At 41.2% G+C, this 23,621-nt stretch overlaps 1 protein-coding gene across 1 annotated transcript in view; it reads left to right on the top strand.

The window, feature by feature from the left end:
- Positions 1 to 19,448: 19,448 nt before the first annotated feature.
- The window catches only part of SV2B (synaptic vesicle glycoprotein 2B), a 72,178-nt gene continuing 68,005 nt past the window's right edge, over positions 19,449 to 23,621 (top strand). The window contains exon 1 of the mRNA XM_060694781.2: positions 19,449 to 19,584. The gene's annotated coding sequence lies outside the window, so the exon portion shown is untranslated. The remainder of the gene's footprint in view (positions 19,585 to 23,621) is intronic.

The following is a 23,621-nucleotide window of genomic DNA, read 5'->3' on the forward strand; positions in this document are numbered from 1 at the left end:
GTTATTGCAGAAAGCTGCCATTTCTTGAAGTGTTTTGTGAAATTCTTGGACATGGTACCAAGTGCCCCGATGACAATGGGTATCATTGTTACATGTTTCACCCATAGCCGTGTAGTTTCAATGGCCAGGTCACAATATTTCATGATTTTTTCCAGTTCTTTTTCTTCGACTCTGGCGTCTCCTGGTACCGCGATGTCAATAAATTGTACGTTTTGGTTTTCGATAACTGTGATATCCAGCGTGTTGTGTTCCAAGTGATGATCTGTCTGTATTTGAAAGTCCCACAAGATCTTCACCTTCTCATTTTCTATAAGTTCTTCCACTTTATGTTCCCATGACTTTTTGGATACAGGAAAGTTGTATTTTTTAACATAATGACCAGTGGATTAATTTAGCAACTCAGTCGTGTCTAGCTTTGTAATCAGTTTGTGCGATTTTGCTGCATTCACATATTAAATGTGAAACACATTCGACTTTGTTGTTGCAAAGTTGGCAGTTTGGATTGTCGGTGGATTTTTGTATCTTCGCTTTCATGGCATTAGTTTGTAGTGCTTTTTTCTTGAGCAGCCAGTATTAACCTTCCGTTTCTTTCTTGATGGTTCCCATCTTAAGCCATGCCCATGTAAAATTGTCATCATCACATTTTCCTTCAATGTTTTTCAAGTGCTGTCCATGCAAAGCTTTGGTTTTCCATCTATTTAATCTGTCATTATTATTATTATTTATTGGTTAATCTTTAGTGAGATTCACAGCCTTTGAGGCTGGTTAATAGCTCAGCAGCTCGAGTCCTAACCAAGGACCTAGGAACTGTTAAGGTATCGTCGGAGGATGTAAGCTGTTCCGAGTAAGGTGGTTTTTTGTTATTTTTGTTATTTTATTATTATTATTATTATTATTATTATTATTATTATTATTATTATTATTATTATTATTATTATAATAGTGATTAAAGTACCTACTAGAAATTTAGAGATTATGAGTTCTAGTGCCTCCTTGGGCATGAAAACAGCTGGGTGACATTGGGCCAGGCACTCTCGCTCAGCCCTATGAAGTAAGCAGTGGCAAACACTTCTGAAAATCTTGTTAAGAAGTCTGCAGGAACTAATCCAATTGGCCACCAGGAGTCACCAATAACTTGAAGGGATCATAAACACAAAGATCATTCAATGGCTGAGTTTGCAAACTGAATTAATTCTGAGTGTGGGGTGTTTTTTGTTTTTTTTTTAGAATTTGGTTTAATATTTGGCCACCTAATTATTAAGGCTCGCAAACCACAGTTTATCAGCCAGTTGTGATTCACTTGCTAAAGCATTATTAAATAAATTGTAGCTCAGCACTGTGTGTGACTAAAACCATCCCACTCCTTCTCCTATTATTTCCCACCACCGAAAGAAGCAAAGTCATAGTAGATATTTTAGATATACTTTTTAGCCAACTCATACTGCATCATTTAAGTCTCTTTGCAGAAAGTACTTGAAATTAATTTTAATTTAGGCAACGCTCAAGGAGCTGGACAGAAGGGATGCCAAAACATTTTATTAGATTGGAGACAATAACAGACAGAAATACAAAAACTAGCATCCTTTAATGTTTTTAGAAGCTACAAATGTAAAATATCGATGAATATTGGAGACCGATCTCAAATATCCAGATAGGTGTGGGGCAACCTCTTTGAGGGTAGAGCCACAAAACAGCCTACAATCTTCTGAATAACCACAGGAAACAAATCTAGTGATTGTTGGAAAGTGTGCAGCCACAATCTTTTGGCTGGATTTAAGGAGACGGATGTGACTTCCTTTCTATGCAGCTCCTTGACAGTTGCCTAAATTAAAAGTAATTTCAAGTACTTTCCAAGCACAATTCTTTCAGAGTTCTCTTTAACAAGGTTTATTGAGATTGAAACAATTGCGTTAAGAGAATGCAGCAACTGAACTTTCCCATTTAGAGCCAATATATCCTGAGTATATTAGGATAAAGGCTATACTCCTTTTTCTAAGAGCCTTCTCTGACAACAAAGACACTTGTAGCAGTTGTTTATATAGAGATGGTCCTTGTTTAACAACCACTTGTTCAGCAACCACTTGAACCTCTGATGATAAGTGGTAATTGCAACTGGTCCTTGAAGCTCCAGCCATTTGCAGACCCCACCACAGTCACATCATTGTGATAGGGATACTTGGTGCCTGATTAATGATGTCGCACAGCATCCCACAGTCACGTGAATGCAATTTGCGATGTCTCTGCCTGCTTCCCACAAGCAAAGTCAATGGGGAAGCTGGCAGGAAATCAAAAGTTGCAATCACGTGACATTCTTGCTTAATGATGGCAGCTTGGAGACTGCTGGGACTGCTGTCTTTATGCGATGCAGCAGGGGTGAAATGCTCCTGGATCGGACCGGATCGCTTGATCCGGTAGCGATATTTCCCTGTGGTTTGGCAATCCCGTAGCGATCGCTGGCCAGGTGTCATTACTTCCTTGTTTTAACCAGGAAGTAATGTTTTTTAACCTTCTGTTCATGCACAGAAGTTGTGTGCGTGCATGTGACTTGTGCGCATGCGTGAGCAAAGTGAGCATTTCCGAACCGGTAAGGAAGATAAGTAGATTTCACCCCTGCGATGCAGTCATATGATATCATACTTTCTAATTGCATTTCTTAGCAGTGGAAATTCAAGTCCCAAATATCATCATTAAGCAAGGACTATCTGTAATAGCCTTTTGAATTCCTGCCTGGGAACGACCTTCCCCGTTATAGACAAGGTTGATTATTAAGAATATTATAAATAATTCTCCTGAGTGTGTTGAGAATCAATAATTGCTGTTTTATAGGTGCTCATGGGAAGGTCTTCTCTATCGCGTCTCCTTCATTTCTAAATGCTCTTTGACCTGCAATTGGAGTTGTGCTTCCTTGCACAATTGTTGCTCTGCTTCCATGTACACTTTTGGGGGGTATCCGTTGAAGGTCATCCTCTTGACCTTTTCTGAATAAATTGCTGGATGAATGCCCTTTCATCCAACGTTTGTTTTCCTCTCTCCGTATTTATTGCACATAGGCTTTCGGCATTATATTCTGTTATTAAATTTGATGGTGGGTTTTTATGTGTTGTAAATGGCTTTGAGATGCCTTTGTACAAGAATCATGCAAACTTGTAGGAAAATATGTAACAAGAGCAGCAGCAACAGCTAGGAATGAGATCAGGAGGCCTTTGAGAGACAAACTGCTATGATTCCCACCACCCTACCCTACCAGATGTTGGAAATTTGTGTCATCTGAGAATTGTATTTGCTGCGGGATGGAATCAGAAAGTTCTTCTCCAGCCCAGCCAGAATTCTTGAGTAGAGAAAGGCTATCTCTAACTTTCTTGTCTTCTTGTTTATTATTTACATCTTAAAGCCACCCATTAAAGAAACACATTCTCTATTATGTCTCTCCTGTGATATTTTAAACTTTTGCAGCCTGTTTATATTGTCAGGAAAACATTTGCAATAGCACCGTTGCTAAACTCAATGAAAAACAAATGTGGCTTTTAAAGCCGGAAAGATTGAAAACCACACCTGACGATAAGGAACGTGGGACTGAGAGGGCCTGGATAAGGGGCAGATACTCTGTCTTGGGAACTGAATGGAGAATAGTCTAAGAATAGTTCTTTTGGGGACTGTTGTGACCTAGGCTTACTGAGTCATTACAATACACAATTAGTCCCAAAATAACCTATTTTATTGTAACAGCTGAGAATTACATTCATTCCCAGCTGAGTCCCAATTAGTTGCAAAACAAGTCCTTCGGAAGAAGTCCTTCAGGATAATCACCAACCTTTATCTTCTTTGACACCCTGTCGAAGGCCTTACTTGGCAAAGCCCCATGAAGTTCAGAAACAAACAAGAGATGCCAACTGGAAACAGAGTTAGCAACGTTGCTTTCCTGCAAAAGGCCCAAGTGCCTTTGTTTCTCTTTTAAGCCTTATGGGAGGGGCCAATCATCTCCTGGCCTTACTCCCTAGTTGTCCCTTTTGCTTTAGCTGCTCTTGCCTTCTGGCAGCTCTGCGCATGTGTGCACCAGGAACAAGCTCCTCCTATTTCTCTGCCTCTCTGCTGTCCGACTCTGGGGGCTCCGGAGTCTGCGCATCACTCCAAGATGGCCCTGGCCCCATCTCTGCCTCCAATGCAGAGCCCTCATCCGGGCCTTCCCCAGACTCCAGGATTGGCCCATGTTCCTGCCCAGCCTCCTCACTGTCCAACTTCGCTGCCAGCTCCACCGGCTGCTGGCGGACCACAACAGGGACCTCAGATGCTTTCACTTGCTATTGTGTGTGGTACAGAGAGTCCTCGGTTTACAGCAGTTCATTTAGTGACCATTCAAAGTTACAATGACACTGAAAAAAGTGATTTATGACCATTTTTCACACTTACGACTGTTTTTTACACTTACGACCATGGTCATGTGATCAAAATTCAGATGTTTGGTAACTGACTCATGTTTATGATGATCGCAGTGACCTGGGGTCATGTGATCCCCTTTTACGACCTTCTGATAAGCAAAGTCAATGGGGAAACCAAATTCACTTAACAAGCGTGTTACTAACTTAACCGCTGCAGTGCTTCACTTAACAACTGTGGCAAGAAAGGTCATAAAATGGGGGCAAAATTCACTTAAGAATTGTCTTGCTTAGCAAGAGAAATTACGGGCTCAATTGTGGTCTTAAACCTGTATTCTCTGGCTGCCCAATAAAACTCTGTTCATGGGAAGGGCAATGCTATGGAGATTGGGTTGGAGGGTTGTCCATTTTAAATAAGGCTGAATGCTTGTTTCAGTTGGCCACTAGAATTAATGTCTAGTGCTCGTGAGCAAGATCAGAAGTAAGCTTCAGTTCCCCACCTTCCCTTTCAAAATACAGTAAAGAAAAATATGAGATAGCTCAGGGACATCTGAGAATAGAATAGAATAGAATAGAATAGAATAGAATAGAATAGAATAGAATAGAATAGAATAGAATAGAATAGAATAGAATAGAATAGAATAGAATAGAATAGAATAGTTGAAAGGGACCTTTTAGGTCATCTAGTCCAACCCCCTGCTCAAGCAGGAGGCCCTGTGCCATTTCTGATAAAACAGAATAGCAGGATAAAACAAATCAAGATAGTGGCCAAGACTGGATAATCAATCATAATGGTATGTGGGAATGACCTTAAGAGACAGGAGGAATCACCAAAGCTGGAATAATGGTCGGATAAGAGGTAACTTAGCCCACAGAAGCAATGGGGTGTAGCAAATGTGGACCAAAATGGACCCCCTCCAGTTTCTTGAGCTGTAAAGGTGAGAGGGAAAGAGTTATACAGGTACCCCTTGACTTTCAACAGTTCGGTTAGTGACCGTTCAAAATTACAGCGGGATTGAAAAAAAGTGACTCGTGATCGTTTTTCACACTTATGACCGTTGTGGCATCCCTGTGGTCACGTGATCAAAATTCAAAGGCTTGGGAACGGATTCATATTTATGACAGTGGCAGTGACCTTCTGACAAGCAAAGTTGTCAAAATATTTAATTTTGTGTAAAAAGTCACAACACACAAGTTATAGCTGATGGATTAAAGAGAGCTGGCTACTGCGTGAGGCAATCTAAGCTGTGATTGGTTGCCTTGAGTGAAAAGGGGGAGTTTCCTCTTTTCCCACCTTTTTGACCTGTGAGTTACCTGAAGATGCTCCCGTTGTGCTGATTCACCTGACTATGCTCCTATTTGCCTCTCTTATTTACTCTAAGTGTATTTATTCATATAAAACCACAAATTCTTGCCAGCGTCTCTGACTCCATCCAGACACTGGCTGCGCAAAAGTCAACGGGGAAGCCAGATTCACTTAACAACCATGTTCCTAACTTAACAACTTCAGTGATTCATTTAACAACCGTGGCAAAATGGGGCGAAACTCGCCACAAATGTTTCAAAGTGACTCAGAGTGACTTAGAACGGCAGGCTGGTGGGCTAGACAAGAAAGTCACAACAAAACAAAGAAACACACAGCCCATTTGTACGTCCCTTAATGTGACTTATTATAGTGTTGTTCGACTGCAATGAGTCACATAAACAGTTCTTTCCCCACAAATTACCACCTAGAAAGGGAGAGAATTTAGATAGTAGGTCATATTTCGGTATTTATTTGCTGATTACACTTCGTGTTGCTTTTCAAACGAAGTAGAACAATAGAAGGATGTGATCTTCGTGGGAGTGTTTCCAAGGTGGGGCGTAAAGAGAAAAAAAAATAAGCTATGGGAGAGCTTTTGTAATTTTATTTTATTTTTCCTTCTATGCTGCATCCTCCCCTCCTCTGAAAGCAGCGGAGAAAACACCAACCTTGGCAGTCCTGGATTTATTCCTAGAATTACTAGGGCTAAGTAAGGCGGTTGTGATGAATGAAGATTGAAAGGGATCTTGTGCTGACCTTCTGGTCTGCATGCAACCCCCTCCACCCCGCCCGGAATTTGAATAACAGAATAATAAGAGTTGGAAGGGACCATGGAGGTCTTCTAGTCCAACCTTGGCTCAAGCAGGAGACCTGATGAACTGGGTAAAACTGCAGAATGGCCATGATATGCAGGGAGTCCTCAACTTACAACCAGAATTGAGCTCCAAATTTCTGTTCCTAAGCCAGACAGTTGTTAGAGAGAGTTTTGCCCAATTATTACCACTTTTCTTGCCACGGTGGTTAAGTGAATCACTATGGCTGTTTTCATTTTATGGGCTTATTCCTAGAATTGGAACCACAATTACTATTGTTAAGTAAGGCAGTATGTGAGTCATGCCCAATTTTACAATTTTTTTTTGGTCACAGTTCTTGACAGCATTTTTAGACTCGCAAGATTCTGTTAATGTAACCTAATGTCAGCTTCTTGTCTAGACCACCTCAGAAGGCTGGCATCCATCTTGCAAGTTTGAAAATCAAGATGGAAGGAAGACCTGTTTGTCAGTTTTGGATCTATCAGCAAAGGTGAGAAATTCCTATGTTGTTCCTATTAATTGCTTTGGGATTTCTTTCCTGAAAAATCTCAGCCCGTGTATTGCTTACCGTCTTCCATCTTTGCAATTTATCCGCCTTGCCTCCTGCCTCTCATCTGTGGGGGCCTTTGGGACTCCAGAGAACGGCGCGATATGCACCCAGCGTGCAAACTCAGCACTCGTTTTTAATATCGGGGGTGCAGCTGAGGGTTGCAAAGTGGATGGAGAGCAGATTCCAGGTGTGGGTGGAGGCAGGTTTGCAAGTTTGGAAATTCATTTTGTTGGTGTGTTTTTAAAACAAACAGTAGTATGCATTACTACTAGTATACTGTTTTGAAATGGGTAGGAAATCATGCCTTCCATTGTTCAGCTGTCACTGCCAGCGGGGCTCTTAGAACTGTAGGGGGCCCTGCTCATAATAAACTCATGATTTATTTAATGCGTGATTTACTGAATTAATCCAACAGCTATGGGATTTATATGTCCTGAATCCTGGATCAAAAAGCTTTCTCGAACGAGGGAGACCACAGTGAAGAAACAGGGACTCGACACAGAGGTGAGAGGCCCTCAGAATCCAAATCTTTTGACTCAAACCTTGAACAGGAGGCTCATCCCCCATCCCGCAAGAGGGCCATCCATTTTGTGCAAAGAGTCAGCAAGCAGACAAGTGGAGACATATTGAAGGGACCCCCTGATCCAGGAAGGTCTGCACAGGAGGAGTTTGATGCAGGAAATCAAGGACAATCAGTGCCTGCAGCTGGAGACCTTTCTGAGCTGAAGTTCTTCCTCCTGAATGCAGTCTTGGATGGACTCTGTCTGAAAAACGAGCCTAGCCTGGGTGGTATGTATTTCACCTTGCACTATAACAGAGGTCTTCAAACTTGGCAGCTTTAAGACTTGTGGACTTCAAAGTCCACAAGTCTTAAAGCTGCCAAGTTTGAAGACTTCTGCACTATAACCTTGGCCTTATAGTCTGCATTACCCTAGGAACTTTGCCAGCTCTAGTAAGATCTCTGTTGCGTTGGAAGCTGAATGGGATTTACAACTAGGCCTCTGCTTGCTTTAGAGTCCTGACCTTAAAACTGCTAGTTAATTGACTTAAGCCTGATAAGAATTTGACAAAGGGAAAGCTAGTGAGCGAGTAAATTAGCTTTCACAGAGAGCCAGACACTCTTGAAATCTTTTTTTTCCCCCACTTAAAGAGGAGAGTAATAAAATAAATAGAATAAATGAAGGGAGAACTGTGAAATAGCTGAACTGTGGGCTGTGGTTTCTTCGGGATGTGGACAAGAAAGCCAATGGGGTACCTTTATGAGGAGTCCTTGGTACTCTCTGTGCTTGGTTGTTTTCTTGCAGATGTTTTATTAGCCAAACTAGGTAACATCATTTCAAACCTGAGCTACAAATGTTCTTCTTTATTGGTACCGTTATGGCTGTCATCTTTACTCAGAGGGACAGAATCAAGATCACGTGAAGTGTTAATACCACTTTATAATGCCTTGGTAAGGCCACACTTGGAATCCTGCATCCAGTTTTGGTTGCCACGATGTAAAAAAGATGTTGAGGCTCTAGAAAGACTGCAGAGAAGAGCAACAAAGATGATTAGGGGACTGGAGGCTAAAACATATGAAGAACAGTTGCAGGAACTGGGTATGTCTAGTTTAATGCAAAGAAGGACTAGGGGAGACATGATAGCAGTCTTTCAATATCTCAGGGGCTGCCACAAAGAAGAGGGAGTCAAGCTATTCTCCAAAGCCTCTGAGGGTAGGACAAGAAGCAATGGGTGGGAACTAATCAAGGGGAGAAGCAACCTAGAACTAAAGAGAAATTTCCTGCCAGTTAGAACAATTAATCAGTAGAACAACTTGCCTCCAGAAGTTGTAAATGCTCCAATACTGGAGGTTTTTAAGAAGAGGTTGGATAACCATTTGTCTGAAGTAGTGTATTGTATCCTGCCTAAGCAGAGGGTTGGACTAGAAGACCTCCAATGTCCCTTCCAGCTCTGTTATTCTACTCTACTCTATTCTTCTTCTTTTTTACTACACCCTGCAGACTGTTTCATTCTATACATGAGCTCTTTTTAGGGAACCTCCATTTTGCATTACTGCTGTTAAAGAAAGCAAAAACATTGGAGCCTAATTCTGGCACTGATTATTCTAAGATATGTTTGGGTTTAGATACAAGTTCTTAAACGAAGTCCTTGCTGGGTGGGATCCAAGCAAACTGCTATAAATGGAGGTTTGTGCAACTTAAAAACTAAACAGCCATCCAATATTCATAAGTAAATTGTGGGCCACCTTTTAAAACAATGCTTTAAAAAGAAAATACTGGTTGTATCAAATATTGCTGTTATTGCCTGACATCTTTGAATTGTTGAACAAGAATGGCAAAATTCCTTAGAGTCAGAATCAGTCATACTAGGATACTAAGTAAACAATATAAATTGGAAAATACAAGCAACAAAGTTATAGTCATAAGAAGATAAAGTAATAGGGAAGATGAGAATAATTATGGTAATTCTGCCTTTTTAGATAGTTTGTCAGTGTTGTGGGAATTAGTTGTTTAGCAGAGTGAAGGCATGGGGAAAAACTGTCCTTGTGTCTAGTTGTTCTGACGTGCAGTGCCCTATATAGTGTCGTTTTAAGGGTAGAAGTTGAAACTGTTTATGTCCAGGATGTGAGAGGTCAGTAGATATTTTCACAGCACTTATTCTGGCTCGTGCCTCAATGGAAGGCAGATCTAATTATCCGTTAAAGTCTGTGTTTGTCTTGATTGGTTGCAGTGCCAAACCAGACAGTTATAGAGGTGCATAAATAACTGGAGCTGACAATCCAATGATGGCATTTTGCATAGTGCAAGATTTAAAGCATTTAAAGAAATCTATCTATCTATCTATATCTATCTATCTATCTATCTATCTATCTATCTATCTATCTATCTATCTATCTATCTATCTATCTATCTATCTATCTATCACCATCTATCACCTATCTATCATATATCTACCTATCTACCTACCTACCTATCACCATCTATCACCAATCTATCATCTATCTACCTATCTACCTACCTATCTCTATCATCTATCATCTATCATCTCTCTCTCTCTCTATCACCATCTATCAACTATCTATCTATCTATCTATCTATCTATCTATCTATCTATCTATCTATCTATCTATCTATCTATCTATCTATCTCATCTCTCTCTCTCACACCATCTATCATCTATCTATCATTTACCTACCTACCTACCTACCTACCTACCTACCTACCTACCTACCTACCTGTATATCTATCTATCTATCTATCTATCTATCTATCTATCTATCTATCTATCTATCTATCTATCTATCTATCTATCTATCTATCTATCATTTATCTAAACTACAACAGGTAGATTCTGTTTACAAAGCCAAAAACAAGTTGCTATTGGCAATGATCTTGCTTGGCAGGAATGGCGTGTCAGTGCAGCAGGATCTGTCCTTCCTTCCCTGTTCCTTGCTTCTCTTCCCGCCTTCTGCTTGCTAACTCACTCTGCCCTCTTTAGTATATCGTCCACGTCTCTGCTGATGCAGCAGTAATCCATCCTGGAGGAGATTTCTGCAAGGAGTAAATCTCTGAACGTGCCAGCAAAACAAATGAATTTATTGAGGCTGGGAAGGGACTGTTGTAGGCTGGGCTATAGCAGTGGTTCAGATTTCCAAGAGAAACACAATCTTTATGAACAGCCATTCCTATTACAGTGTCTTTACGGACAACCTGAGAAACAAGAACAGAAAGCAATAGCCATGTTTACAACAGAGGTGGTTCAGCAGGTTCTGACAGGTTCTGGAGAACCGGTAACGGAAACTTTGAGTAGTTCGGAGAACCGGTAAATACCACCTCTGACTGGCTCCTCCCCCATCTATTCTCTGCCTCCTGAGTCCCAGCTGATCGGAAGGAAATGGGGATTTTGCAGTATCCTTCCCCTGGAGTGGGGAGGGAATGGAGATTTTACAGTATCCTTCCCCTGCCACGCCCACCAAGCCATGTCACGCCCACCAAGCCAAACCCACAGAACCAATAGTAAAAAAAATTGAATCCCACTACTGGTTTACACAGCATGCTAAGACGTGGGGTCCTTTTGATGGTTTTTTGAATAAATTGCAATTGATTGGGTTCACACAATATGAAGCTGCAAACTAGGAACTCAGACTGTACAGGTGGTCCTTGACTTACGACCACAATTGAGCCCAAAATGTATCTCACTTTGCTAAGCGAGCTATTTGTTAAGGGAGTTTTGCCCCATTTTACGACCTTTCTTGCCACAGTGGCTAAGGGAACCACTGCGGTTGTTAACTTAGTAACATGGTTGTTAAGTGAATCTGGCTTCCCCATTGACTTTGCAAAACAGAGATCCCATGACCCCGGAAAGGTACAACCGTCATAAATGTGAACCAGTTGCCAAGAGTCTGGATTTTGATCACGTGACCCTGGGGATTCTGCAAACGGTTGTGTGAAAAATGGTCATAAGTCATTTTTTTCAGTGCCATTGGAACTTTGAACGGTTAATAGACAAATTGTTGTAAGTCGAGGAACACCTGAAGCTTGGCATGTGATATGAATAGAATAGAATAGAATAGAATAGAATAGAATAGAATAGAATAGAATAGAATAGAATAGAATAGAATAGAATAGAATAACAGAGTTGGAAGGGACCTTGGAGGTCTTCTAGTCCAACCCTCTGCTTAGGCAGGATACAATACACTACTTCAGACAAATGGTTATCCAATCTCTTCTTAAAAACTTCCAGTATTGGAGCATTTACAACTTCTGGAGGCCAGTTGTTCCACTGATTAATTGTTCTCACTGTCAGGAAATTTCTCCTTAGTTCTAAGTTGCTTCTCTCCTTGATTAGTTTCCATCCGTTGCTTCTTGCCCAACCTTCAGATGCTTTGGAGAATAGCTTGACTCCCTCTTCTTTGTGGCAACCACTGAGATATCATGTCTCCCCTAGTCCTTCTTTTCATTAAACTAGACACACCCAGTTCCTACAACCGTTCCTCATATGTTTTAACCTCCAGTCCCCTAATCATCTGGACATGTATGGATATGCATCAACCTGGCATGTGGTATGGTGTCCAACAAATGAGGAAAATACATATATTTACATGTGGTCAGAACCCAAATCGTACACATAATGAAAGCTGGCTGTGTGACCTTGGGCCAGTCCCACTCTCTCAGCCCAACCCACCTCACAGGTTGTGGTGGGAAAAATAGGAGGAGGAAGAAATATTAGATGTGTCCATTGCTTTATTCTTAAAAATAAAGGCGGGATACAAATAAATGAATATGGTCTTTTATATATAAAGCAGCGCAATTGGAAACCGTATGTATGGATTTTTTTAAAGGTAAATTGTAGCGGTGATCCAGAAATACGAATTACATTTTCTTTTAGTTTTGCCTTTTGCTCCATTGTGTTATGTTTTGGCTTATTATTGTCTTGCATGTTGTATTCTGATAAAGCCTCATGACTAATTCATAGGAATATTATGGTTGGTTGCACAGTCAGCCAGGTGTTTAGATTGGACTTGGCAGTTTTATTCACCTAATGAGTCTTTCCCAAGGACTGAAACAGGCAGATGTTCTCGTTTGATGGTGTTAAAAGGTATTGTTGCAGAGTGTAGCCTGTTCTAAGTGAAGCTGCCTTTCGCAGCTGACTGATGGTGGTTTTTCTCCAGTGGTGGAATTCAATTTTTTTTTACTACCGGTTCTGTAGGCGTGGCTTGGTGGGCATGGTGTGGTGTGGCTTGGTGGGCGTGGCTTGGTGGGCATTGCAGGGGAAGGATACTGCAAAATCCCCATTCCCTCCTCACTCCTGGGGGAAGGATATTGCAAAACCTTCATTCCCATCCCACTCCAGGGGAAGGATACTGCAAAATCCCCATTCCCACCCCACTACTGGGGGAAGGATATTGCAAAATCTCCATTCCCATCCCACTCCAGGGGAAGGATACTGCAAAATCCCCATTCCCTCCTCACTCCTGGGGGAAGGATATTGCAAAATCTCCATTCCCATCCCGCTCCAGGGGAAGGATACTGCAAAATCCCCATTCCCACCCCACTATTGGGGGAAGGATATTGCAAAATCTCCATTCCCATCCCATTCCAGGGGAAGGATACTGCAAAATTCCGATTCCCACCCAATTACTCGGGAAAGGATATTGCAAAATCTCCATTCCCACCCCACTCTGGGGCCAGCCAGATGTGGTATTTGCCAGTTCTCTGAAGGACTCAAAATTTCTGCTACTGGGTCTCCAGAACCTATCAGAACCTTCTGAATAGCACCCCTGGTTTTTGTCAATGGCGTTCAGTTAGTGCTTCAGATGTTTTGGGATTGCATCCAAGGTGCCTGTCTCTATTGGTACTATTTGGTGCTAATATCAGATGGTTGTCTTTTGCATGCTGGTGATCCCTATCCCTATCATTTTGGAACCCAGAGGGCAGGTTAGTGCCTACTATGCACAAAAGATATTGTTGTGGCCTGTTGGCCGCAGGCCCCTCCAGCAGCCGAATCAGATGAGGAGGCAGCGTGGGAATCAGGACCAGCATCAAGGCAACCTGAGAGCTTCCAAGGGGAAGAAGGAATGGAGCTGTCAGAGATAGACAGAGGTGGAGCCTGGGCCATCCATCAGCCCACAGATGGAGAGTCAACAGCCCCCAGATCTGGAGGCGGCTGATGAGGAAGAGGAGGAACAGCTGGGTCCAGTGCCTGACGCATGGATGCGCAGAAGGCAGAGGAGAGGAGAGCAGTGGAAATCTATGGGCCGATCCTTGGGATGGAAGAGCCACCGCTGCTAGTGAAGTCCTACCCTAGCTCTGGGGATAAAAGGCAGGGGGGCGGGGATGAATAGGTGTGGCAGACAACTATTCATCTCCCAGACGGACAGACTTGTTAGCCTGCTATGTGTGTGAGAGAGACTTCTTGCTGGGGCTGCTTAACTACAGAGGGTTTGTCGTGTTTGGGACAAACCAAACACGTATTAAGGGACCTAAAAGCACAATAGAGTGCATTAAATTTGTATACACATAAAATGCTTTGTACCACTCCCAGATTCATGGAAGTACATGCAGCGATTGTTAACTAAGATACGCACCAGTATTGATGTGATATGTATGGGTGTTATATTCTTGGAATATGTCAACTGCCTTACTCATGAAGAACATAACACCTCCTCTTAATCATCTTGCTGATGCTATTTTCTCTTTTAAAAATATGTTTTCCTCCCAGTCCTGACTTTGAATTTCCTGTGGATGGATGTCAGTTCATGCCAGTGTTTGTGAGGGAGATAAAAAATACTCATTTCAGAACTTTGGTTTTGGGGGGTTTTCCCCTCACGTTTACATCGGAACCTGACATTAGTTTGGCAAGATTCTGTCTATTGGTGAGGAACAATAAAGGAAACTGCTCAGAGCTAAGTTTCTGTGTCTTTCTTAGAGCCTGACAATCACGAATCTCTTTTGGTGGGATTAACACAGGATTCTTTGACAGGGTGGCCTTGTCCAATTGACACCAGAGCAAGCAAAAGGCCCACAGGGAAAGTGGGAGAAAGGGGCTCCTTCAATCTCTGTTTTCTTAAAGATTAGCAATCAAAAGAATATTGATGCTTTTTCAATACTAATGTACAGTAAATGTGTAGAAAACATTGTTTGGACTTGTGCATAATTTGTAGAAGGAAAATGGATGTTAAAAATGGAAAACATGAGGAAGTAACTTGAGGTGACCATTAGAAAACCAGATGACATGCAAACAGCCCACCCTTGCCAGATGTTATTGGGAGAATGCAATTCTATAGATATTCAGGCCTTGGACCGTAAATGTTGTATTCTCTAGTTTAATTGTGCTATGGCTTTTATATTTTTTATTTTGTGTCAATCACTGTGGGTGATGCAAATTTGGTCTACAAATATACGAAATAAAACTCTATAAATTCTGCATTTATTCTAGCGCCACCAGCTTTTCCTACGATTAGGTGGAAGTATGCAAAATATACCATCCTAGAAAATATCTGGATGGGGAGATACAAACGGAATGTTTTAGGTCCAGGAATGAGAGGGAAGCTCTCTCTCTGTGCACATATGTAGCAGGGGTGGTTCAACTTACCTTTACTACCAGTTTGCAATGGGATTGCACGAGCAATTGAAGTATTTCAGATAGCATTAGAGGGAATCCCCTCCCCTTGCATTTTTATGTTGAACTGGTCTCATGAGGTTGGAGAAAAGAGGTTTTACAATTCTTTCATGCCTCATGAAAGAGCGTTTGTCCTTTTTACAATCCTTTCAAAGGAGATGGAAAAATTCCTTGGGATGATGTGATATTTTTCCACATGCTTAGTGAGAGAGAGTAATTGAAGGCTATCTATGAATAGTCTGCTTTTTAAAAATTATTGTCTGTTTGGGGTTCAATGGAAAGCATTCAGAAGGGGCATCGGCTATAGGGCATCTGACACTTGTTTGCCATTAAGGCTCCATAGCCTCAATTGCCATCCTAACCTCCTTCCCACCCTCCCTCCCTCCTTCCCTCTTCTCTCTCTCTCTCTCCCTCTTTTTCTCTTTCCCTCCCTCTTTCTCTTCCCACTCTCTCATCTATCTGTCTGTCTGTCCATCCACGCATCCACCCACCTCTCTATCCATCTATCCATCTATCCATCTATCCAACTATCTGTATCCGTTTATCTGTCTATCCATCTATCCGTCTATCCAACTATCTGTCTATCTGGTATTTTCCGGTTGGGTCTTATTTTCAGGGAAACAGGGTAGACACATCCAGGCATGAGAACTTCTATGCCTAGAAGAGGCAAAAAAGCAGGTCTAATTTTAGCCAAGGGCAGGATAGGTAATCCTTTTTTATCTGACATATTTCATTGGAGGGATTAGGGACTCTTAACTTGTTGCCAAGATTTGTCTGATAAGGTCATTAGGAAAGAAGGTAGCATTTAGGCATTTATGTGAAGCAGCTACAGAGGGTTTGGATATAACAATGAGAGCTGTAACTTGATGCCTTAGGGATCCATCTTATATGTGGGTGTGAGGATTAGACAGAAGGACAATCTGGTCCATGTTATCAGGTAAAAAGGGAGAATCTTCTTACGGTGGTAATTACCATCTAATCCCACCCATTGATTCTCCAAGTTTCTTTCTTACAATTTATCAAGAAATCTTTGCTCTCTTTTCATGACTGTCAGAATTGCAAAGCCAAACATTTACTCCTGTAGTTCCGAAAGTACCATTTTTTAAAGCATTTCTGCATTCATTTTCATCATTAACATGATTTATGTACTGCTCATTTTTTAAAAAAATTGGAGGCTGTTTACAATAATTAAAAAAACAATGATGAAAAAAGATGATTGTGGAATACAAGCAAAATAAAAAGTAAGGGTGAGTGGGTTGTTAATGGCTAGAGAAGGCCAATAGAAAAAAAAAAGAGAGGAGATTTTTAAGAGATACAACAGACTAGAAATTAAGACTGTTGGAAGTCAAAGGAAGGAATATAAAGTTGGTTTATTTGATCAAGGTTAAAACAAGATATGCTGTTACTTCTGGCTACCCTTTATGGACTATCTGTTGACAGCAGGACTGAAAAGATAATGTTTTATGGATTTTTTAAAAGATAAGAGATGGAATATAGAAGGAAGAAATAAGTGTTTGTAAATTTAGAGACCATGAAGAGTTAACAAATTTGTTTCTGCTTGTGATAAAGGTTGGAAGTCACTTCTTCCTTTATTTCTTTTCTCTTTCCTTGCTGTATTTTTACTTTTCTTTTTCTTCTCTCTTTTTCCTTACACATTTTGATCCTTTCTATTATCTTTTCTCTAAGCTTAGTTTGCATTAGATTTCTTTCTATCCATCTCTCTCTCTCTCTCTCTCTCTCTCTCTCTCTCTCTCTCTCTCTCTCTCTCTCTCCCTCTCCCTCTCCCTCTCCCTCTCCCTCTCCCTCTCTCTCTCTCTAGCTATCTCCAGGTGGAGAGACATCTGCGAAGAACTAATTTAAGTCATTTGAAGAGACTTTGTAAATAATAATTAACTGTCCATAACTGAGACTGGAAAATTCCTATCGCAGTTTCCAAAATTTCCTGTTTATCTCACAACTAGCATTAAACACAGCTTTTTAAATTCTGTATAGCTCATGCTTTCTTGGTCTTGATTAGATATGTAGACACCATTACAGATAGTCCTCGACATACAACCACAATTAAACAGTTGTTTAAGTAAAACGTGCCCCATTTTACAACCTTTCTTGCCACAGTTGTTAAGTGAATCACTGCAATTAGTGACCTGGTTGTTTGAAGTGAATTGAGCTTCCTTGTTGACTTTGCTTGCCAGAAGGCGATCGCATGACCACTGCAACCGTCATAAATATGAGTCAGTTGCCAAGCATCTGAATTTTGATCTAGTATCCACGGGGATGCTGAAACGGTCGTAAGTGTGAAAAACGGTCACAAGTCACTTTTTTTCAGTGTCGTTTTAACTTTGAAAAGGTCACTAAATGACCTTTTGTTGTAAATTGAGGACTCCCTGTATTTTAAGATGTAGTAATATCTTTAGACATTATGCCCCAGCTAGATGGGGTGGGCAATTTCTCTACATTTTTTTCAGGAGTAGGTGAACTTTGCTAACCGTCTCTAAAGTTAAGAATTCTCCCTTGGAAATGACTGTGATTAGATATGAAACCCATGGAAGAGTTATCCAGGTCTCCCTCTCCCCTGGGATTGAGCCGAAATTTAGATACAGATACAGATTAAGAGTTTTGGAAGGGACTCTGTCCAACTCTCTGCCCAAGCAGGAGACCCTACACCATTTTTGACAGATGGCAGTCCAGGCTCTTCACTTGAGCAAGGAAGGATGCTGCAGACCCTTGGCGAGAAGGTGGCATCCTGAAAGAGAAAAGCCAACAGTTTGATATTATACCTAATAAAAACAGTTCAGATTTAAAATCTGCATGTTTTCACTATCATCCTTTTTAACCACTTATGTATTTTTGCCCAATTTTTTTTTTTTTGGCTTTTACACAAGTCCACCACATATGATAATAAGTGCCCGTTTTTTTGGTTACGTTTTTTTCAACATTTGCTAGACATATTTTTAAGCATTTTAGCTAACCTAGCAGATGGTAAGTGCTATCTATAAAACATTTTACACACATTTTCTTGATAAGAAGGTGCCATTGTCAATTTATAGTTCCTTTCCCATGTTGTTAGCTGCGAAGTCGTGTCCAACCTATCGCAACCCCATGGACAACCTTCCTCCAGGCCTTCCTGTCATCTATCATCCTCTGGAGTCCATTTAAGCTCACACCTACTGCTTCAGTGACTCCATCCAGCCACCTCGTTCTCTGTCCTCCCCTTCTTCTTTTGCCCTCAAAACATTCCCAGCATTAGGCTCTTCTCCAGGGAGTCCTTCCTTCTCATTAGGTGGCCAAAGTATTTGAGTTTCATCTTCAGGATCTGGCCTTCTAAAGAGCAGTCAAGGTTGATCTCCTCTAGGACTAACCGGTTGGATCGCCTTGCAGTCCAAGGGACTCACAGGAGTCTTCTCCAGCACCAGAGTTCAAAGGCCTCGATTCTTTGGTGCTCAGCCTTCCTTATGGTCCAACTTTCACAGCCATCCATTGCAATTGGGAAAACCATAGCCTTGACTATACACACTTTTGTTCCTTTCCCATAAATTTTGCCATTTCTCTAATTCTATATTATAACCAAAGGTTTTTTTTTACCCACTGTGTCATTGTGTCTTTTACTTGTCCATCCTCCATTTTCCAGTTTAGTAAAAAAAAAATTATATATTTTCTTAATTCATTTTTCATCAGAGTTCAACAATATCTGATCAAAGTGTTTGTCCTTTATAAAAAGCCATACTTTTTTAAAAAAAAAAATTAGGTATAATATCACAGAAAAGCGAAGAGTCACACCCCTTCCACTCCATCCCTCAGCTTTGCCTCCGTAAACTTGGCTAGTTGACATATTTCCCCATTCTCGGACAATAAAATATTCTGCAGGAGTATTTCCCTGCTTGGCACTAGTAGTTCCTCCCACTCTGAAGACTAGTAAAGAGAGACCCAGAATGGCCGATGCATTAAAAGCGCCTTCCTTTTCTAATATGGGCTATTGTCTCTCCCTGCCATCCTCCCACGCTGAGCACCATCAATTTCCTGATGAAGTTCAAGGCTGCACATCTGCTATAATTCCCTGCCTCATCCGATCTGCCAGCAGCCTCTTTGTCACTCCCCCACCCACCCACCCACCCACAATCAGCTGAGTGGGTGGCGTGGGAGTGGATCTGACAAGGGGGGAATCTCCCTTTTTTGCTCTCCAGCGAGTGGCTGGACTTCCTCCCCCCTCACTTTTCCATCTCGCCTTACCTGGTCGCGCATCCTCAGTGGGTTCAATCCTCTCCCAGAGATTTACTCCTCCTAATCTCTCTCTCTCTCTCTCTCTCCCCACCCCGCCCCGGCTGCTCCATCTGAACAGCCGACGGCTGAACAAACAGAAGGAGAAACAACCGAGGAACAAATGAATGGACGGGTTGGCTGTCAGGCAGGAGGCATTTGCTACTTTGGGTAAGAAATATTTCTTCTTTTGTGAGCTGTATTGCTTCTTTTTCTCCTTTTTTTCTGCACGAGCGCATCAGGGGTAGCAGGGACTGGAAAAAATTTGCTGAGGCAGCAGGGTGGAGAGATGCAGGAGAGATTTTGCCAAGTCTCTAAAGATCCTCCAGAAAATGGTTTGGATAGCAAAAAAAACATATAACGGGGCTTTAAGCTGATATCTGGTCAAAGCAGGCAGTTTGGACCACAGTTTTCAAACGGCTCCAAGTGTATCTGGGTTTTGAGAAAGCTGATGGGTGTGTGATTTGAGGCTTCCCTGCTACTCGCTAAGGACTGCTGCACAATGCGTTGAGATGCCAGCACCAGGCTCTTAAAACTACGATGCTGCAATTTGGTGCATTTTGTTAGCAGCTCAACGATGGAGTTTAGTGAATGCCTTGGCGAAAGGTCACCTGTTAATCTTGGCGACAAAATGCCACAAACCTGTTTTTCTTTTAAAGATGAATAAACTTTCGGCTGCTGCAGTTTCATTTGTATTTAGGGGAGATTTAATCCGTGCAGTTTAGGTGGAAAACAAAAGTCTTAGGGGAAGCAGGAAGTCGACACAATGGTCATCCATCTCAGGAAACTTCCCACAAACTGAATGCCATTCGGCTTTAGATTAAAATTGCTACCAACGTCCAATTTATAAGTTTTATTTTGGAGGGTGGGGTGTGGGGTTGGGAAAATACCATGCCTAGACACCTCAAATGGATGTTTTAAAATTGCATTACACAAGAATTGGATAGATGTGATTTTTAAAAGCAGAAACAACTTGAAAGTGGACGTTAGATCTGTCCTGAGATGGCAAAAGTCTGCCTGAGTGAAGGCAGAACAGACCTAAACTCAGTGAAGACACTGTAATCCTTCAGTCCAACTCTGGAAACCACAGTTGGCATTCACTGTGAGAATGGGGGTGGTGGGGGGGGGGTAATCCTTCCAGAAAGACTGTTCCAGGCCTGATCCAAATAAAGGCAAGTTATATACTCACTCAAGAACCCCTTTTACGTGTGAGGGGTTTGATAAAGGATCAGCTTTTTAAAGTCTATCATGGAGAATTAAATGCAAAGGAAAAAGTAGCCAGAAACAGATTGGTTCCCATGATCATCTCAAGCCAAGTTCTCTTTCTTTCTTTCTTTCTTTCTTTCTTTCTTTCTTTCTTTCTTTCTTTCTTTCTTTCTTTCTTTCTTTCTTTCTTTCTTTCTTTCTTTCTTTCCTTCCTTCCTTCCTTCCTTCCTTCCTTCCTTCCTTCCTTCCTTCCTTCCTTCCTCTCTCTCTCTCTCTCTCTCTCTCTCTCTCTCTCTCTTTCTCTGTCCCTCTGTCCCCCCCTCTCTCTCCACATTTTCACTACTGATTGTTGAACTTAGTGGGGGAAAATTTGTACTAGGTTTTCAGGAAGCTCAGAGACAGCATTTACAGGCTTATATGCCTTCATTTAAAATGGACTCCTTTCTATTAAGCTGCTGGATGTTGCTGATTCTTGCAGTGGTTATTTCAAACGGGGCTCTGCAAAACAGACTTGGTAACTCTGTTGGGGAAAAAGAAAATTAAATAAAAGGGAGGGAGCAGAGAGAGAGAAAGTGAAAGAGAAAAGATTGTGGGCCATTATTTTACTGTGAATCAGATGGAAATGGTTATAACTTATAAAACTCTTTTTTAAAAAACATAGGCAAAAGGAAACCTACAAAATGAAGGGTCCATAAAATGATGATTATATATTTGGCCTGCAAAGAATGTATAGAGAAATTGCTTCATTTTAAACTTCTTTTAAGCATTTGTCTTGCCAATTTACAAATCAGGCTTTATTAATTCCCCCAGACTACTAAACATTGTGTATCTATGCCATAAAAACACCTGCCAGCATCCCAGCATAGAAAATGCAGCGTTTCCCTTTTTAAAAAGTTTGTTGTTGAGGTAATTGTTGTTATTATTGTTATTTCATTGACCAAGACCAGCAAAGTCTTGAACAACTAGAGATATGTACTCAGGATTGTGGCTCATAGTTGACTCACTTACAAATGTAACAAAAATGGTTAAATTATTAAAGCCAAACCGGTTTCTATTGAAAAGCCATCAGTAAGCAAGTATGGATTATTTGAATTATTTATTCAAAACTATAGTTGGGATGTCTATTTATGGGAACATCTTCTTTCTGGTGGGATCTCTCAGATGAGTGGGAGATACAGAAAAATATCTAACTGAAGTATTTCAGATAGCATTAGAGGGAATCCCCTCCCCTTGCACTTTTATGTTCTTGGAATATGTCAACTGCCTTACTCATGAAGAACATAACACCTCCTCTTAATCATCTTGCTGATGCTATTTTCTCTTTTAAAAATATGTTTTCCTCCCAGTCCTGACTTTGAATTTCCTGTGGATGGATGTCAGTTCATGCCAGTGTTTGTGAGGGAGATAAAAAATACTCATTTCAGAACTTTGGTTTTGGGGTTTTTTCCCTCACGTTTAGGTCCAGGAATGAGAGGGAAGCTCTCTCTCTGTGCACATATGTAGCAGGGGTGGTTCAACTTACCTTACTACCAGTTTGCAATGGGATTGCACAAGCAATTGAAGTATTTCAGATAGCATTAGAGGGAATCCCCTCCCCTTGCATTTTTATGTTGAACTGGTCTCATGAGGTTGGAGAAAAGAGGTTTTACAATTCTTTCAAGCCTCATGAAAGAGTGTTTGTCCTTTTTACAATCCTTTCAAAGGAGATGGACATTTTGGAGAAATTCCCTGAGATGATGTGATGTTTTTCCACATGCTTAGTGAGAGAGAGTAATTGAAGGCTATCTATGAATAGCCTGCTTTTTAAAAATTATTGTCTGTTTGGGGTTCAATGGAAAGCATTCAGAAGGGGCATCGGCTATAGGGCATCTGACACTTGTTTGCCATTAAGGCTTCATAGCCTCAATTGCCATCCTAACCTCCTTCCCACTCTCCCTCCCTCCCTCTTCTCTCTCTCTCTCCCTCTTTTTCTCTTTCCCTCCCTCTTTCTCTTCTGTCTGTCTGTCTGTCTGTCCTTCATCCGTCCATCCATCCACCCACCCACCTATCTATCCATCTGTCTATCTATCCGTCTATCCATCTATCCATCTATCCAACTATCTACCTGGAACCACCTGAAGCCACCTGGATTTTAAGTGACCACCTCTAAATCAGGTGGAGAAGAGTTTCAAAAACACTTTTGATATCCATCTTGAATAGTCAGAACTTTCTTCTGCTTCCTGGGTATTAGTTCTGTTGATTTTGTGGGCCTCTTTTTTGAGTCTTTGGTGTGTGCAACATTACACCATCAAGCATCTTCCTGCAGAGGAAAAGCTGGTGGACTCCTTGCTGCTTAGAACTTCTTTGTTTGCAGAGGCTTCACTAGCTGATTAGGTAACATCTTCAGTGTAAAGTTTGGGGCATGTGAAAAAATCAACTGGAAAATAATTCTTATATTATACAAAACTCTTCTGTTGAGCAGGTAGGAGAATAAATAGGGAAGCCAGATGTCAGGGAAAAGTTGTCTGTTTTTAATAGCTGTGTAGGAGCCTGAATTCCATTTGTGTAGTTTTAATTACTCATACTGAAATTCTCTTTTTTGACCCAATTAACAAAGAAAGCTGTGAGAGCGGTTCCTTTTTCCACAAAGGGTTATTAACATTTAGAATACAGTGAATCTGTTTCCAAACAAACATCATGACGAAATATACAAGCTTTGTGGAACCAGAGAGCATCTTTTTCTTTGCATTTTGGGAAGTTCAGTGTCAAATCACACATTTGTATCTTTAAGACAATTATAATCTTAAAAATAAGCTTGAGGGAATCATTACAAGCTATCAGGCTGATCTTTTGAATGTTTACTAGGAAGACAAACCCTGTTTGTAATGTAATAATTTAACAATATATTTGCATTTCAACTCAGGAGCTTCAGAAACTGGGGAGAGTTTCATACTGGGTGATTCAGAATACATCTGCGCTGTACCAGTATTTCATTTCACGAGGCAGGGCGACTCGACATGCAA

This window comes from Pantherophis guttatus, chromosome 13, assembly GCF_059756535.1.
Source record: "Pantherophis guttatus breed Tessera chromosome 13, ASM5975653v1, whole genome shotgun sequence".
NCBI classification, from domain to species: Eukaryota; Metazoa; Chordata; class Lepidosauria; order Squamata; family Colubridae; genus Pantherophis; species Pantherophis guttatus.